The following is an 18901-nucleotide window of genomic DNA, read 5'->3' on the forward strand; positions in this document are numbered from 1 at the left end:
AGAGTCCCCAGGTAGGTGGTTGCTGAAGCTCTGAACTCTGCTTTAGAATAGTGCTCTTTTGAAATGATTACAGGGAATACATGCTTTGAGAGGCCTGTGGAAGGGAAGGGAGGGCTTACCTAAAGAAGGGATTCAATCTGGACTGCCATCAGGTAGGATGAAAAAGAGGTCTGTGTCTACCTGGCATGTGTGTAAAAAGTGGTACAAAATCAATACATGATGGCTCTGTTGGGTTTTCTCTTTTTTTCTTTTTCTTTTTTTTTTTTGGCACTAATAAAATGTTTCTTTATATATTCTTAAGTTTTTTTCTTACAGCTTCGTCTTTCTGATCCTTGACTTTGATTCTCGAAAAATATTGGCGTAGGAATTTTGTGGTTTTAGTAGAAAGGTAAAGCATTATTGTGACTGGTGTGAACTCCTGTTTTTGGATCACTAGCTAACACTGAACAAAGAAAAAAAGAGAGGTGAGTGAACAACAGATCAAATGTAGCCCTAGAGAGCATCAGAGATTGTAAGGAGGCTCTCACAAGCCAGTCTCCATGGTACACAGCATACATTTCCATGGTGTTGTTTATACAAAGAAATATTGAGTAGGCAGTTTAGCTGTTTTTCTTCCTTTCTTCAGGCAGTCTTACATTAGAGGATTTTAATAATGCAATTACCATTGTACTGCTTAGTACACCTACAAATTATCTTGCATTCTCCCACCTCTTCCCCAGCACAGGAGGCATACTGCAGAGTGATGCTGGAGAAGAAGCTGTTCAGTGATTTCCTCTCCTCCCTGCTCTTCACAACAGGAATAAGCCTGACTCCATCTTGAGGGAGAGGAGCCACTCAAAGGGCTGGAAAGAGAGTCAGGGGATGACAAAACTGTTTGAAGGATAGGTACAATATTGCAGAAGATACTGGGTGGAAGAGGCATTTGGAGAGAAGGAGATGATGGCAGGGGAGTAGTAGAAATGGAGAGGCATCCCTATATTGACTCCCACTGATTCCTCTTGATTCCAGTAAGGACATCCATTGTCCCTGGACAGACAGAGCAGGCGAGTGATGCAGCTGGACTTAGCCATCTTCTGCACAGCCTCCTGGTTTTACTGCCCATTTTAGGTGAACACAGTGCTCTGTGACAGGCCAGCGAACTGACTGGCACACCGTGGTTCACCGCCTGGAGCCAAGGGTCAGGCTGAGAGTGTGCCAGGTCTTCCCAGCAGGTCTGGGGTGCCCCTGTTCCTTCACACTCGGTTATGCCCTGACACAGCAAGAAACATTACGTACTAGCTAAAACCAAACTTGAGTACAGCTTTTAAAATACATTACTGTTTGGGAAAGGGAAGAATTGTCTTAAAGGGCTGCTAAATGTACAAATCAAGTATGTCCCATATACTCAGCAGCAGTTCTGTGACTGGAGTCTCATGGAGCTGGTAGGACAAGAGTCAGATAGATGAGCTCCTTCTTCCCCAGATGTTAGGGAATATGCACCAAAAGCCTGTGCCTGGAATAGAGACGCCTAAAGGCCTTGAAGTGTTTGTGAGAAGGGTCATGTGAATCTGAAAGTTAGTTGCAAGTATCCTGCCCATGGGACTTGCACTTGCTGGGGCATGTTTATGTAGATGGAAGTTGTTTGTCCAGATGGCACTCAAATACCTTCACTCTCCATTTCCTTGTAGCAGTAAAAGAATTGCATGTGGATCACGTTCAGGAAGTTGGCCCTCTTTATTTTTCAAAAGCATAAATATTTATAGTTTTCTTTCTGGGAGAAAGAAAACCAGGTGAAATTGCATAAAAGTCCATCTATCAAGAAGAATTAAATGAATTGACTCATCCTGTTGACAGAGAGGAGAGTTCTGTGGTTACAACCCAAAGCTGAGGCCAGCTCTGTGCTCCAGACCTTTGCCAAGGCAGCTGGGTCACATATGGGGTGTGAAGCTATGAGAACCTTGATATCCGTGGTTTTTCCTGGCAGGAATGCCTTGTGTGCAGGTTGTCCCTCTGGCAAAGCTGCACACAGCCTGCTGGGTGTTTCTTTTGCGGGCTGCAAGTTTTCTGTGCAGCAAAAAGTGGTGCTGCTGAAACAAGGGTATCCCAGCCAGAGGCAGGTTTAACAGATCAGCCTTCCTGTGTGAGTAAAATGGTTGGGAGATGTGGGGTAGGGAAGTCTAGAAAACTGACCTGGCAGATTCTGTACATTTAACAATAATTTGTACTAGAGCACGTGGGGATAGGTAATAGCTTTCTCATCAGCTTGCTCTTATACCTTTGTCCCTCTTGATAGTCCATTGCTATGATAGAGCTGCAGCACTCAAAAACTCTGTTTGTTGATGAAACGCTGCATTTGTTTTCTGGACATATTAAAGAATAGTCATGGGTGATTTTGTTTTCCCAGCTTGAAGCATCTTGAAAAAAGCATGGATTACTACATGCTTTTCAGATAATGTGGTCTGTATTGAAAATCCTTCTGGATTTTCAAAAGGGACTTGCAATTTTAGATGTATAATTTAAGCCAGCAAGCTTAACATAGAAAGCACTAGGAAAATGCCAGCACTTTTAATGTTATCTGCCACTGGACAGGATACAGTAGGGTTTATATGCTGTAGCAGATGAAGCAGAATTAGCTTTTTATAGTGTTAAACCATGGCTCTTTTCAGTGAGGTTATTCTGTATGTTTCCTTATTCTTGCCTCCAACAAAAACACTGTAAAGTGTGGGCTGTGAGGGCAGGGAATACTAAGAATGCTTTTTCTACTGCTTGAAAGAGAATTGGCTGGAAAACTTAAGCCACAGGATGATTTCTTGCTGAATGCTGGTTGAAGTGATGTAAGTTTAGTATTTGGGGAACACATCTTTGGAATACTTTTGTGAGGCAAAGGATGATGGTAGTTGAACATTGCAAGTTCAAATCCAGAGGGGCTGTGAAAAACAAATTTTAAATCCACAAATTACATGTAAAGTCAAACATGTGGCAGAGAAATACCATATATTAATTATGTACTGAAAAATAAGTATTTTGCCTGTGAATTTGAAACATAAGATGACCCAAAATATAAACAGACTGGTTTAAAATAATGACTAAAATAATATTAACTCTCCATAACTAGGGTGTTTTTTTCTAGCTTCTACTGTGTTTTGGTCTTGTTTTTAATTCCTCCTGGAAGTAGAGTATTTCATTGGTCTGCTCAACACTTAAGGAAATGCATTGCATACATCCAAGGAATTGTTTTCAAATGGTTGCACACTAGTCCCCATCCTCAGTTCCCTGCATCCCTTTCCTCACATCACTTCTATTTCATCTCCTGCTAGTGTCTTCACACAGTAGCATGTAGTTTTTGTGTTCCCATCCCTGAGTCCTTTCTCTCCCACCTCGCATTGCTTAGCTGTCAGTGCTCCTGCACAGCTCCCCATTCAGTGGAAATGTGAAGTAAAAGGGAAGTCTTCCTTCTTAGATCGCTTTCCAGCTTAATTTACACCATTTTGCTCCTCATCTCCACTAGGTTTAGGATGTGAAGCATATTGTATTTTGCTTCCTCTGGCTGGGGAAACAGAAACCTCACAGAAATTATAGGTAGGGGTGGAAATCAGTCCAGTTCCAGCTGCTCTGATTCCCAGTGGGTTATCAGGGGGAATTCTGACTATGCTTAAATCATGTATAGTCACAATTTGCTGATGTGGTTTACAGCCATGCACAAAATAATAGGCTTTATATGAATACAGTGAATAATATCTATTGTAATACTACCATAAGAGCAAAATACCAATGGCCAATAAATAATGGGATACCGAATAAATGATATCCTTTACATTCCAGTAAAGATTTGAAGTACTGGTAGAAAGGATTTTGAGTGAAAAAAATCAAAAGTGTGTGGCAATATGAGTTTCAATTCACTCGGGAAGTATCCATGTTCTTTCAAAATCAGTGGGAGTCCTGTACTTATTTTATACTTTGTTATCATGTACTTATTACTGCTGTCTTTTATCATAGGTACTGCCTTTTTGGCTAAGGAAAACCATCTTCTAAGATCATATGTATAACTCCTTAAACACTGAGATATAAGAGAAAGGGGTAGAAAAAAAGGAGCTAATGTAGGCAGTCATATTTTTTCAGAAGCAAATTAATTTCTCATTAGGTGATAGGCTAGCCTGATATCATGATCTCTCACTGCCCAAGCAGTGGATATTCTTCTATATTTCATTGTTCCATAACAATGAAATATTATGTTCCATCTTGCATGGAAGAGTGGCATTAAAAGGTTCCTAGTTGAATTCAGTCTAAAAAAGCATGAATCTGAAGGAATTGGCATTGATGTGATCTGTCCTAAGGGAACAAGTCCAGTAGTAAGCTGTGAAGGACAGACTGTTTAACTATAATCTTGTCTGCAGGTTTAGAAAGACTAGACTGATGTTTCTAGGTACTCACAAAGATGAACATCAATACCACTGGAAAGGAGACCTTTAAAATTGACAGTCTCTCCCATTTTAGATGGAATGCACACAGCACGGTCCAGAGACTGCATAACACAGTCCGTTTTCACTGCTCTTTCTCCTTAAGGTTTGTGTAGAAATTAGGAGTTTGCAATGTTTTATTTATCTACTTGTCCCTGCTCAGTCTCAAGTACTTCCAGAAGAGTTGCAACATGCTAGTTTATGTCTCCATCTTTCAAATTCTTACATACCCCTAAAATTTAGTACATATGGATAACTGCAGTGAGATCAACTAGTTCAGTATATAGAAATCTGAAAGACATGTACACTTCTTGAAGCCTTATGTTGCTAACTTTTCTGAATACAACTGTTCTGCATGCCAGAAAGGTTTGTTGGTTTGAGATTTTTAATATATATACATGCAATTGAAAGTGACAGATACACTAAAGCCTTCAATTGGGGTTCAGTGTGCTCCAGTGGTTTTGTGGTTGTTTTTCTTACACAGACTTAATGATAGCTTGAAAGCACATTGCTATAAAAATGTCACTGAATTGTTTGCACTTATCATAGTTATTTCCTGGAAATAGTTTTTTTGCCAGAGATTAGGATCATAAGAGGAAAGGAGAATTATTACTGTGCTTGTCAGATTTGCACAGAAATGCATTTGCCATGGTACAGCAGTGAAACTTTTAAGCTTGGCACAAGTGTTAAAACTAAAACTCAAGGAAAGGAGAATCTTAAATGTGAGCATGTGTGGGACTGCAAAATCCTTAACAAAGGACCAATCCTGACTCACAGGACTCTTAAGTCACCTTATGACTCGGTTAGACTGGGAGCTCACATCTGCCAGAAGGGACAGACTCATCCTTTCCTCACTGGATCTTCCTCAATATGTCTTCCCCCTCCTATTAGGTCTTGGCATTTTTTATAGTGAACCAGTTCATCTCTCAAACCCAGCCAAGGTTTTACAAGGCTAGGACAAACACTTATTTAACCCAAAGTGACCAAACTTAATTTGACTATCAGACTATTAACTGCTACTGAACTCTGAGGTACCATTTTAGTCACTTTTCACTCAGAATGATCTGGAAAACTCCAAACTACTCCTTGGCGGTTTAAAAAACTTCTTACTGTGCTTTCAGTGCCTAGAAATGTTCAGTATAAGGGACAGGAACACCTTTGAGAATCTAAATTACTGGAACCAAATTTAATTATCAGAGGGAAGTAGGAAATTCAGCCTTGATGTGCCCCTGAGGCCCAGATATGAAACAGTTCATATATAAACTTTGTTTTGTTGAGAATATGGGATTATCATATTAGTCATCAAGGCTAAGATCATGGGGAAAGTGAAGGGCTAAACTGGCTCATTCCCAGTGGAGGCTGTGTGTTTCTTTTTCTCCTTGTGGCAAGGAGGACGCTGTGTTTGGCTAACCACAGGCTTATGAGCCATGGGTTCTGTGTCCAGGTGGACAGGTCACTGTGTAGCAGGGAGCACTGTGCACTGCAGTGACTCTGGTTTGATGTCCCCCACATCAGGCTGACGGATCATCTCTCTCATGCAGGTCAGGAGGTTGCGTGATGAGCTGGCTCACCCAGAGCCGCCATCCCAGCTGAAACAGCCAGCGCAAAACCAGGCTAACATTTCCAATCTAGATCAGCATGTTAGCTTGCTTCACCACCCATCCTCATTCCTGCCTTCATCTAGGGACCCTAGAGGGTGCAGGACAATGTCTATTGGAGGGGGCCAGGGAATCATGTGGGTGTGCTGAGGACCCCCATCCAGCTCCTGATGAACCACTCTGGCTAGGAGGGCTTGGTCCCTTATGTGGGGGCTCTTTTCTGTGGCACATCTCAGCTGATGAGCCCTCGCTTGCTAAGGTAACACCGTGTTCTCTTGACATGCCAGTTCAGCATGGAAGCATGACACAATAGGAAAGGCAAAGAAACCACACACCCCAGTTCTATGGTCTGATAAGGACTGAAGGAAGGAGATTGCTCCCAGTCCTAGGCAGGCCTCCCAGTTTAGTGTCACCGTGTTATCCACAGGCCAAAGATAAGGTTACTGTCAGCTGTCCTTCTTCCAGCATGTTTAACATCACCCTTGTGACTGCAGTGCGTTAAAGGAGCCTGGGGAAAGCAGGGGACAACATTCATAGGGATTGCGATAATTAAAGTCAGTGAGGAGCTGCACTCACACCTTTTTAATAGGTCTTTGTTACAATCTCATTGTCTTAAACTGAACTCACTGGAGTCCTAACTTGGGCTGTTTTCAACTCCATTATTTGGGTCACATTTTGGGGACCAAAGTTAGTGTTCGAGGAACTGGAGAGCTGACATTAACTCCACAGTTCACTAGTGCAGGTGATTATTGTGTCAGCAGGTGATATTGTGTCAGTGCCAAGCCATGCTGGTGCTTGGTGACGTTTTCATTTAACCACAGGATCTTCAAAAGCGCGAACTGGCTTGCTATAAGACATTTCTGGGATGGGGAAAATACTTTTTTAATGCAAGTTTTTGCTTTAGTTTCCTTTCTTTGTGGTGGCTGCTGGACAGATCTTTGCTCACAAATGGGTCCTCGCAAGCCCCCAGCAGACGAAGGCCAGGAATGCCCAGCTGATGTGGAGCTGCCCCCAACCGCTGCTGTTTTCCTGTTGAGGAAAGAAGCACCTTGCATTTGACTTCTTCTGGAGGCAGCACCTCCTTATCTTTGGCACAAGGCTGGGCACAAGTGTGTCTCATAAATCAATGTTTCTTTGAATTGGGTTACTGGCAGGCTTTTGATATGTGCTTAGCTTGTAGTTCTACTGCTGTTGACCTGTCATTCAATGTCAGCTAAATTAGACAAAAGCAAAATTTAACATCAAGGCAAGAATATGTGGCTATGTGTGATGCCAGAAATTTAAAGTTAGTGTTTGTGTCAGCCATGCCCTACAGGATTAGGCATTTAATAAGGTGATAGTGAACCTCACAGAAAACTGTTTCTGAATATACAAATCATAAAAACACAAAAGAAAGATGCAAAAATCTCAGAGCCAACCATTCCCTGAAGTGAAATTATGACAATATCTGATTAACTAATGCTGAAGGATAGCAAAATGTCTGCAAAAAAGTCTGGCTCCCTGGCTTCTTGCAGACCATTGCATTGCTGGTTTTGGAGGGGTATTTGTATCATGATTTTGTGATGACAATAACTAACTGTTGTTTGTGCTGTTCTTTGCACAGCAGTAAGTGACACAGACACCCTTAATTGTGAGGGGAGTGGGAGGGCCCTGCTTGCACTGCACTCGTCAGACTGCTGAGGGGTCCCTGGGGTCCTGCAGGTGGCAGGCAATTTCCTTGTGGCTCCACTCCCTAAGCTGGACTGATACTCTGAGCTCTAGGGACCCACTTACCTCTCAGCCACTGCTACCATATTTTGGTTAGGTTGCTATTTAATGATTTAAGGCAATTGGTGTTTTTCTGCTTCCTGTGTGAGTGCTCAGTAAAGACATGACTGCCTAGCAAGTTGTTGGATCAGAGAGCTGGTCCAGCTGAAAACTCATCTTTTGCTGCTTTTTTGCCACTGGGTGAATTTACAGCAGGCCACTTCCTTTATCATGCAGTCACAAAATTTTTAGCATTGCAATGAGGAGGAGACTGGAAACATGAAGACAGAAATGTTGGGAAGGTGTGTCCATTACTTTAGGAAGCAGTTACACTAAAATTGGATTCAACAAATCAGGAAAACATCTTAGTTTTTAGTTGATATAAATATTTAGCGTCTCTCAGTGGGACATGGACAAACCTGTGACAAGAGGTACTCTTTCCCACAGCCAGACACGCCTGTATAAACAGCCTCTTGTGAAGATTATAATTTAGTACAGTGATCTCATACTGCTCTGGGAAGGGAAGATAACTGAGAATTACTGCCTCCAAGTATGCAGCTGGAGAGGTGGAGGAACAGAGTGGTCAGAGCATTCAGTGATATGTTTCTGGTGACTGCTTCTTTAGCAGTGCTTGCCTGGTATGAATTTCTGTACTAGGACTGACATGGGATTGACAGCAGCATTTCACTTGTCAGGATAGTTATGCAAAGGCTTAATGAAGCATCAAAGTTTGTGTTTTAGGCAGCTGAGAGAGAATCCTTTTTCAGCTGGACCCCTTATGCCCTTCCTGTTTCACCACCTCCAAGCATCAGTGTTGGCAAGGGAACCTAAGAGCCTTTTTAGCAACAGAGAAAGACCTGTGAAGTGCTTAATTTGGAGTAAATTATAGTACATATATGTAATATATAATATATGTAATATGTAAATATGATTATCATGACCATCATCCTCTTGTACTGAGGACTGATGGAGTTTCAGGGTCTCTGCTAGTTCTGCCTCCCTTTCTGCACATGTCTGAGTTTTCTGTGATCTCTATTTCAGATCTGTACTTTTTCATGTGGCATGAGAGACAGTCCTGCGTGATGGCAGTAAGGCAGGAACACACCTGTAAGATGACAAAGCTAAAGCAGTGGGGCTGGAAATCACATGGTAGAGGAGGGAAGGGAATCACAGAATCAATTAGCTTGGAAAAAACCTCTGAGATCATCCAGTCCAATGACTGAACACCACCTGTCAACTGGACCATGGCACTGAGTGTCACTCCAGTCTTTCTTAAACACCCGAAGAGATGGCGACTCCACTGCCTCCCTGTGCAGTCCATTCCAATGTCTAATCACCCTTTCTGTGAAAAAATTCCTCCTAATGTTCAATGTCAACCTCCCCTGGCACAGCCTGAGGCTATGTCCTCTCATCCTGTCACTAGTTTCCTGGGAGAAGAGGCCGACCCACAGCTGGCTACAACATGAGTCTTAATTGCCATTGGACTCTTTTTTATAAACTTTCTATGATGGAAAAATTACATTAGAGAGGTAGAGCTGCATAACAAAGAATGCATGATTCAGGAACGACAGCACCATCTCAGCAGTTTTATGAGGTGGTGCTTTGATGTCTTTTCAGGTGTTGAGGTACTGTGCTGGTCAGCAGAAAGCTTTACTCACCTATGCACAATTCAATCCCTTCCCTCCTATGATCTGCAGGTGGGCTTAGTCTTTAGCAGCCTTTTGGATATTTGGAGATTTAGGCTGGCAGTAGCTATGCTCTGAAGGACTGAAAATCCAGACATATTCAGAGGCTGAAATGCTTATGTTTTGTTTGTTTTTCTCTGTGCTTGTTTGTTTCTTTGCTTGTTTGTTTTTAATGAAAAACCTGGAATGAAAGTTTCTGCCATTGAATAGGGCTTCAAGGTCTTACACTCTTTGAAAGTAAGCTGTCAGGAAACCAGACTTACTTTTGGGTGCCTCTCCTGTGAGGAAAAGCTGAGATAGTTTGGGTTCAGCTTGGAAAAGAGAAGGCTCTGGGGAAACCCTACAACAGCCTTCCAGTACCTGAAGGGGGACTTAAAAGAAAGCTGGAGAGAGACTTTCTGCCAGGGCCTGTTGTGACAGGACAGAGGGAATGGCTTCAAGCGGAAAGAGAGTATGTATAGATGAGGTATTAGGAAGGAATTCCCTGCTGTGAGGGTGGTGAGACACTGGAGCAGGTGGCCCACTAAACTTGTGGCTGCCCCATCCCTGCAAGCATTCAAGGCCAGGTGGGATGGAGCCCTGATAAACCTGGTCTAGCGAGATGAGTCCCTGCCCATGGCAGGGGGCTTGGAACTACGAGATCTTTAACATCTCTTCCAAGCCAAACCATCCTGTGGTTCTGTGTTTCTATGATTTTGTTACATCCAAACAGTGCTGAGGCACGTAGAACCAAAGTAGCAAGCCTTACACAAAAAGGGAAAATTGTGAATCTTGACATTTTGTAAATGACTTAACTTTGGTTTAATTTCACTTTGTTGGTTTCTTTGCTATTGCTTGTTAGCTGGACTGCTAAACAATAATATTTTCACTTAGCTTTATTTATATTCCAGCTGAAGTGGAGTTCTTTTACCCCTTACTGTTATGAAGAAAGTGCTGAAATTTGAAGTTTCAGACTTGTGCTTCATGGTATCTAAAGTTACAAGTACGTCTCCCTACCAGGATATTTTCCAGATGAAGTAATTCTTGGCGAGGCTAAAAGGCCCAGAACATAAAAGATGGTATGTTGTTGTATGTCGTATAAAACAAAACCTGTTTCTATACAGTATCTTTTTTTTCCTTTTGAGTAGTCCATAGGACTAATATGAGAAACTTGACTGAGATCAGCTTTTACTTAGAAATCATTTACCATAGTAAATGATAATATTTATACAGAAAATATTTACAAAAGTTTAGAATTTGTAATATTTATATTATAGATACAAAGCCAGTGAACAAATAGGAAAAATTAACTTGTGGAAAAAAATAATGACAGATAATTGAGAAAAATTCAAATACCACAGCTCAGCTTCTTGGGAAATACTTCTAGGTTTTGTACACTGGGATGAAGTTAGTGGAGAACAAAATAAAAGTGGCATTCTGAGGATTGCTGAATGTGGGAGATGGAAACGGAATCATCACTTTTTACATTGTCTTTTTCCTTCCAATTTTCTATACTTTCTAACCAGAGCAATTCAAGAAGAGATTATCTCTGTAAACTGTGCTGATAAATAATTTTATGATTAATTATCCAAATGCAGGCCTTCCTCTGGCACTGGCCTCCTCTTCCCTACCCCTGTGCTCCAGATTGCCACTCTCTGCTGGTAAGATGCCCATGGTGTCAGTGGGCACCACCAGTTTGACAGTGCAATCCCACGCTGGCACCATGAGGTGTGCTCAGCCTTGGGCAGAGAAGGGAATGAGGTATCAGGGAGCTGAGGATGCCCTATGCCACTGTGGCTGCCAGAGGATTGGTTTGGTAGAGGTTTGGCTGCATGGGTCTCTGGGTCTATCAATTTGGCATCAAGTCTTTGTACATCAGCCTTCCATATTGCTTTAACTCAAGACAGAAAGAGAGACCTACCTCTGGCCAAGTATATGTGGAGTGGAAGGTGCCCTGTCCTCTCATTTGTGTGGTGCGATTGCTCTTCCAAAGCTGCACAAAGTTCACACTGTGTGTTAGAGAAATGCAAAGAGAAGTAACAGCAAAGTATATGGGATTAAGAGGTGTCTATGTCACAGCCACACAGAGTGTGTTTTATAGCACAAAATCAAGACTATATGGTGGCATGAGAGCATGTGGAACAACATGAGAGTGCAAAACTTGTCAAGATACTGCCCAAGACTGTGCTGGATCCACCATGTGTCAAATGTGGCAATTTGGTCTAGCAGTTTATATTGATACTTCTAATACTTTGATTTGATTTAGAATTTTAAATTTCCATTTTTATAAATAGTTCTATTCTACCATCGTTGGTAGCTCCTCAGCAAGACAATCCATGTGACTTTCTTTTATTTCAGATGAACATGATTCATCTCAGATGATGGGATTTCACATAAGCAGGATTTACAGTATTGTATATTATTTGAAGATGGGTTTGGAAATACTTTAAGAAGAGTTTCCTGATTGTGTATCAAGAATGTACCTAAGTATATAAACATGAACTTTTCCATCTTCACCTTTCTACATGAAAACAATACAGCCCTTCAAACAATGGGAGATTGCTGAACTCCTGGGGAAGCTCAAGTCTTTCACTTAGGCACAGAATAAGTGATATGGCAAAACTTCCTAAGGCTGAAAACAGCACTCACAATTTTGTCAAGAGAAATCTTTAGAAGAAAGCACATGAATTAAAAATGTTAGCATATCTCATTTGGAATGCCATATTTTACAAGAAAAACTTACTTTCATCTGCAAACTGGCTGCCTAGAGTATTTATTTGTGTGCTTTAAAGCTCTGCTGGGAAATGGGAAATTTCATTCCCAATGTAGATTTTTTCATTCTGAGGGTTCAACAGCCTCGCTCTCCCAGACCCTTGTAATATTTCTGGTGAAGTTTTTTAGACAACACAAAGCTATATGCTGCAGAAGTTTGCTCTTAATATAGATTCTTCAGCAGTGGGTGTAAGAGTTAAATGGACATAAGATTAACATAGACCTGGGATAGATTTCCACTTTCTTTCTGAGGAAGCGATAGCTACGTCGTCACAACCCAGATCTTTCAGTGCACATCCTTGCTGCATTTTGCAGGCATGACTTTAGATGTTGCCTGAAGTAGGGACAACAGACCTGGATGATGACGCTTAGACAGGCCACCCTAGCACAGGCACATCCATTTTTGATGTCCCTGTTTCAGGCAAAATACTGCCTGCCAAAGGGACAAGACAGGCAGCTGGGGATGGGAGCACCCAAATGTGAATCTGGGCTCACAGGCTTCACTGGCACAGAAAAAATAAGAGAAAAAGGAAAAGGAAAAGGAAAAAGGAAAGGAAAAAGGAAAGGAAAGGGAAAAGAAAAAGAAAAAGAAAAAAAATTTGCATTCCTTTTATTTAAGTCTGTTTATAAATTGTTTTTGCAGGCAGCACAACTGCCTGATGAGTACGCTTATTCCAGTAAAGCTTTAAACAGCTTCACTAGTGCTGGCATTGGTGCTTCTGGCAAAGTGGTTGAGAGAGAGAAGCAGCTTTCTGAACAAAACCCTGAAGTGATAGTTTTTCTTCTGTGTGAATTTCTGGAATCTGAACACTGTAAGGTCAGGCAGGAGCTGGTGCAGCTGTGCTGCATCTCTTGGTGGCACTTAATCATAACCTGTAACATGGAATTGCACCCTTGGTTGGCTTTAATTCACTTCATCTCCTGATTTAGGGAGATTAGTTTAAAATGCTTTTTCTAGTGTGTCATTGAAGGTGCTCTTGAAAACCCTACTTCAGCTGTCTAAGAAGTTATTCCCTCCTTTCTTGCTCTGTCTCCTAACAGGACATGGGTGCCCTAACAGCAGCTGGGGCACGATGAAACAGAATAAAAGGTTTGTCAGTTGGGTGGAAACTGTCAAATCTTGGCATAAAACTACCATCAGGAGCAGCTTAACTGAGCAGCCAACATCCTTCCAAATCAGCTTTGGCACAAGTGCTCCTACAATGGAAATAACCAGAGCTGAGGTTAAAGCCATGCCACACTCACTTTCTGTGCTCAGACTGGGTGAAAACAAAGGGAAAAGGGGGCTGAGTATTCTCCACTGGAGGACAGGCCAGTTATCAGATGCTTTTACTCTGATACAGCTCTAGTGGTTCTGCAAGATGATTTCATGAAGTTTCTGCCTGAGCTTTCCCCTTAATATGGTGGTTTTTTGATGTATAGTTCTTTAAGTGACCAAAATGTTTTTATTACATGGAGGATCATTATATACAATGAGTCAGATTAGTAGGAGAAAAATCTGAGATGAGTAAGGAATTGGCTAATGGGGATATGACAACAATTAGTGCTGGAAGCTGAAATGTTGGAAGTTACTAGACAAATTCCTGTTGGTCTTGGGAGCAATTTAGTACAATAGACCTTTGCAATAAAATAACAGTACTAATGAAATATGCTGATGACTAAAAGCTTGGGGTTGTAATGAAGAGAACAGAGGATTCACATATCCCTTTCTTAAGGGGAAGGAAGGAGCTGGATCTTGTAAATCAGACAAATGAAGTGGTGTGATATGGGGAACAAAGTGACTTTTTTAGGAGGTGAGATGGAGAATTTGGCAGTTTGGGTTAGAAAAGCAAAACCTGAGAGGATTTGTTTGTTACCTGTCTGGAAGATAAAAATCTGGGAATATCCTACTGTCTAAATAGATGCTCTGAAGAGGGACACATGTAGGCTAGAAATTATAAAATATTTTGAACCAGCAGAGGACCAAAATTCTGCAATAGCTTCCCAATGAGAGAAGTGGAGATGCTTACACACTTCTGCCTGTGTGCTTAGGTGATTTACAGAAAGTTTTGTCTGATGTGGATGTTTGTGAGAGGAGAGGGTTTGACTTGAGATGTAGAATTCAATATTATTTTTCCTGTCTGGGAATATCTAGAAAAAAACCCCCACTGACGTTACTGTAAATTCCGTTCATAAGCTATTCTAGCTGCTTATTTCTGAGTGTGATCTTCCCTCTTACTTCTGGTAATTTCATTGGGTTGCTAACAAAGCTGACGTTGATTTATCACTGGCTTTCAAAATTACCAGCCTTTTGCTTTGAACTGAGAAAGGTCACACCTCTCCCAGCTGTTGTTGCAGGTTGTCAGCAGAGCTTGTTCAAACACTGTGCCACTGGTATGCAGTGAGTCAGAGCTCTTTAAGTGCTCTTTGCAGCTCAGAGAGACAGGGATTTACCCAAATTTCTATCAATAATCTCATAGTTAGGAGATAAAAGGTTGCCATTGCAGGAAGGTGTGCCAGGTGTCTGAGTATTGTGAACTGAGCCCATGTGGCCACCTGGGCTCAGCAGGGGGATGTTGGCACTGTCCCACTCAAGAAGTGCTGACTTCCTGTAGGGTGGCACATCAAAGGTCCATGAACTTCAGGCAGAGGCTTTGGATGCAGCAAGGTACTGCCAATTGCCATGATCAAAGAGAATGGCCAGTTAAAATAACACATGGATGAGGTCAGAGAGAATTTAGGTAGGGTGAACAGCATGTGTGTTTGGGTCATTTCTAGGACTGCTCACCTCAGTCCCAAGTTCCTGTGTCTGTCTACCTGTGAGTGCAATGGCTCAAAGTGGGCATAACAGAGCTTTGCTTATAGAGAAGCAAATTCTACTAGTCTTAGCTTTGTTCCTGATCTAATTTGTTTAATTTATTGCCATCATAATCTGAGCCCTTTAGCCGTAGCTGGAACCATATCTGTGGAAACTTTGGTGAGCTACTGTCCCTTACCACACCTCCATTCTGTACCTATAGGCCTCTGGTTCTATAGGAAAAAGAAGTCTACAAAGGTGTCTGAATGTTTTTCCAAGGTTTTTCCAGTCTTTTGAGTAGAAGATGTGCTCTGATAGTGTTCTCATCATAAAGATGATCCCATTGACTTTCCATTTTTATCATCATCTCCTGACACCTCACACAGACAAAATCACATGGATTTTGCTTGGTCTGACATCTGTGCACTCCTAACCTGTACCAAGCAGTATCTGTATGTGAACATGTGCATATGTGCTGACCACAGTGATTCAGAGAATCTTTTGTTCAGAGAAATCTTGTATGTTAGAATCAAAATATCCCTGGCGATGTATGCAATTCTGCTGCAATTCTTGCCTGCTTTTCCCTCCTACCCATCCAGTGCAGTAGGTAGGCTATGAGCAAGGCAGGCTGCTTGAAATGCTGAGTGACAGCCATACAGGGAGGTGGTATGACAGCCTGTTATTTCTCAGAAGTATCTATTCAGTAGAATATGTCACATTTCCAGCCTTTCTCCCCATTTTAAAATGGAAAAAAGACAGAAATACAATTTTTTCTTCATAAAATGGGTGCTTATGATTCATGCACACCTCTAATTCGTGAGATTTTCCTAAGAACTATATATTAAAATTAAAGTATTAGAAAATATTTTGTTGACTGAAGAAAATGAAACATTGTTAACACTTAATGAGCTCTGTTACCTGCTGCCTATACAGCTTCATATCTATACTCAGACGAATGGTGCTGTTAGAATTATACACAGCAATTGATTTAAACCAACCATGGATTAAATTAAATACCTTTCAAATGGTTTAAGTAAATGGAAAGCTATTTTTATTTTTTAATAATTGATCTGGACTCTAAATTAATGAACCATCTGCAAATAACGTTTCCAATCTAAAGTTGCTCATAGAATGAAAGAATGACCACATTGAGAAATTTGTAAATTTTGTTTAAAACCTATATTAAGGATTATTTGAGAGGTAGAATGGTGTTTAAAAAAAACAATGATTTTCTGTTCAAATCAGCTGACTGAGCACTCAGATGGTTCAGTTCTCCATGTATTTCTGGATTCCTGCAGTTCTGGGCCAGGCCCCACTCTGACTTTGCTACTTATGCTCAACATCATTCTGCTTCTGTGTTTCTCTAGATGTACTGTTCCCTACATGCCTGGAAATTTTGTCAGGGTAACTGTTGAGGATTTTTCTATGATTCTTTCAAGAGTCTTACAAACTGAACTGCCATGCAATTGTGCAGCACCAGATTCAGGTAAATCCAATGTTTTATATGAGCTTTGGTCTCAGTGCCATACTTGTGGGTAACTGCAGATAAACTCCACTGAGCTGCTTGTCTGACCACTGATTACTTAATAGACTGATGACTTTATTAATTTTTTTTTTAATTTACTGCTCTAAAACTTTCTCGCAGTCCCAAATAGACCCAGTGGGCTTAATGCTTTCAGGAAATAATAGATTTATTGCATCTGCTCTAAGGAAGGACTCTGAACATATACCCAGAAAGTCCTGACTTGTGCAATAAAGTACTTCATAGTTGTTCTTGGTACAAGTGCACTTGTTTGGGGTAAAACTAATGGAATGTTCATGGAAATTATTAGGCTTCTTGGCACACTTCACCTGGTAGTTACTGAACAAGTTACATTATCAAGGTAAAACCAAATGATATTTCCAGTCTGTTATGAAAGCAGCCCCCAGTCAGGCTTCACATGAGCTTCCAGCTGCATAATCACCTTTGCTATTGCTTCTTTTTCTGGGCTGTAAAGGAATTGAGGACTCATTGCTTCGTCTGACATATTAAGGAAATGAAACAGCAGAAAAGTGTACAAAGTGTAGAAGACTTTAGCTTCAGCATTTTTCAAAGGCATCCTTGACATCACTGCTGCTGTGCAGGTTCCTTCTACATGTGCATATATGATGTAGCAATCCTAATGATTAGTGGGCTATTAGCAAAGAAGAATTTTGTTCCAAATGCTCCCTTGAGCATTGTCTGTTCTAAGGAAGGAAAGAAATAAAGAACCTGGTGAAGCAGACTGGGCTTTGCCATGCAACATAAAGTACTGTTTTATAGCTATCAGTTTAATAAAGTTGTTCTAAATTTCTCTGATTTTTCTCTGTAGTCTTTTTAAGTCCTTCTGATAACTGAAAGTTGGTGATGGCTCTCTTAGAATAACTGGTGTGATTTGGCTGTAAAAATATCCTTATTTGCTATGGGAGAGGCAGCAACAGACCTGGGTAGGATCCGGTACATCATGACCTGGGTCCTGCTCAGCAGCGTTCAGTGCTGCTGGTATGTGAATGATTAATTAATGCTTAATAAGAAACTAGTAGAGATCATGCATGACAAGAAACAGCCCTAAAGCTGTTACAGTTTTACAAAGCATCAACAAGTGTGAGGTTTATTATGTCACTCTGTGCAGTTGTGTTATTACAAAGCAGGTATGTTAAGGTGCATTAAGGATGAGGCAGGACCATCACAGTCTTTTTTGCTGTGCTGACGCTGGAATGAAGGATGCAAAATCTTGATGCTGTGTTTTGTGTCAGCACAGTGCTGTGCAACCCTTAGGACAGTCTAGCTCAAGCTTGGATTATACATTTCTCCTTAGATTTCTCATTATTCACCTTTCTGAGTGATCAGCATTTATTCCCTTAAAGTTACTTAAAATGCAACTTCATATTTTTCCTGTTTTCTGTATTTGATGCCATTGTTCAGTTCCCATTAAATCTGCAGAAGCTGTTGCTGTGTTTATGAGGGTAAACAGCTGCAGTTGCTCAGAGCACAGGACATGGGCTTTACTGCAGGCAGCACAGGGAGCAGTGCATTTATAGATCCTGTTTCACCTATCCGGTCCAGTTGCTGTTGTGCTGTGTGAAATGAAATTTGTTTTCCTCAAAAAAGGATTAAGTTCCCTTGTACACAGCATGGCATCTGAAGGGCAATTTCATAATACACAGAACAAAACTAACTTTGCTCTTACTTGTAAGAGAGCCATACATTTACTTCAGAGCTGTATGATAACAGCACCTGGATGATGCTCAACAAAATCAAGGCCACAGTGTAGTAAAAGATGCAACATTTCAGAAACAAAACCTACTACTGTAGTAGAGCTGTATAGGAGGGGAATATAGTTTGATTTTAAAATAAAATCAATTTCACACACTTTCATCTACACTCTCATACCCATATATCTACACAAATGCACCAAAACCGTATCTTGAAGCGGTCTGTCTGGTATTCAGTCACAAATGGCAAAAATTGCAAATGTCAAGGGATGCAGGTGAGTAATAATAATGCCAGAGTACATCTGGTTACAGTGGGATTAGGAGCAAGCATTGGTCAGGCTGTGCCTGTGGGTGTTGGGACATGCTGAGGCTCCAGGTTGCCTTTGTTGCTCAGGAAGGAATGAGAAATATTCTTAATTAAAACAAAAGGGGGAGGAGGGGGTGGGGAGAAGTTCCTTTAAACACATTCACCTACCCTTGTGTTTCCTCAGATTTACTTACAGAGCCAGGTTAATCAAACCCCAGGAATTAAGTTGTCTTGAATCATTTGGGCATGAGTTGGGAAGTCCTTGGCTGAGAAAGAGAGCCCACAGGCCTGAAAGGGCTCCACCTCTTGCAGAAGGTCTGTGAAGGACTTGGGAGGCATGAATTCTTCCCCCAGGGCAGTGCAAGCCA

The 18901-nt window shown here is 41.3% G+C and overlaps 1 protein-coding gene across 1 annotated transcript in view; it reads left to right on the plus strand.

Annotated features, from left to right (window-relative positions):
* ARHGAP6 (Rho GTPase activating protein 6) overlaps nt 1-18901 on the plus strand; it is a 314313-nt gene that overhangs the window by 99912 nt on the left and 195500 nt on the right. The window lies entirely within an intron of this gene.

The sequence above is a fragment of the Poecile atricapillus genome, chromosome 1, assembly GCF_030490865.1.
Source record: "Poecile atricapillus isolate bPoeAtr1 chromosome 1, bPoeAtr1.hap1, whole genome shotgun sequence".
NCBI classification, from domain to species: domain Eukaryota; kingdom Metazoa; phylum Chordata; class Aves; order Passeriformes; family Paridae; genus Poecile; species Poecile atricapillus.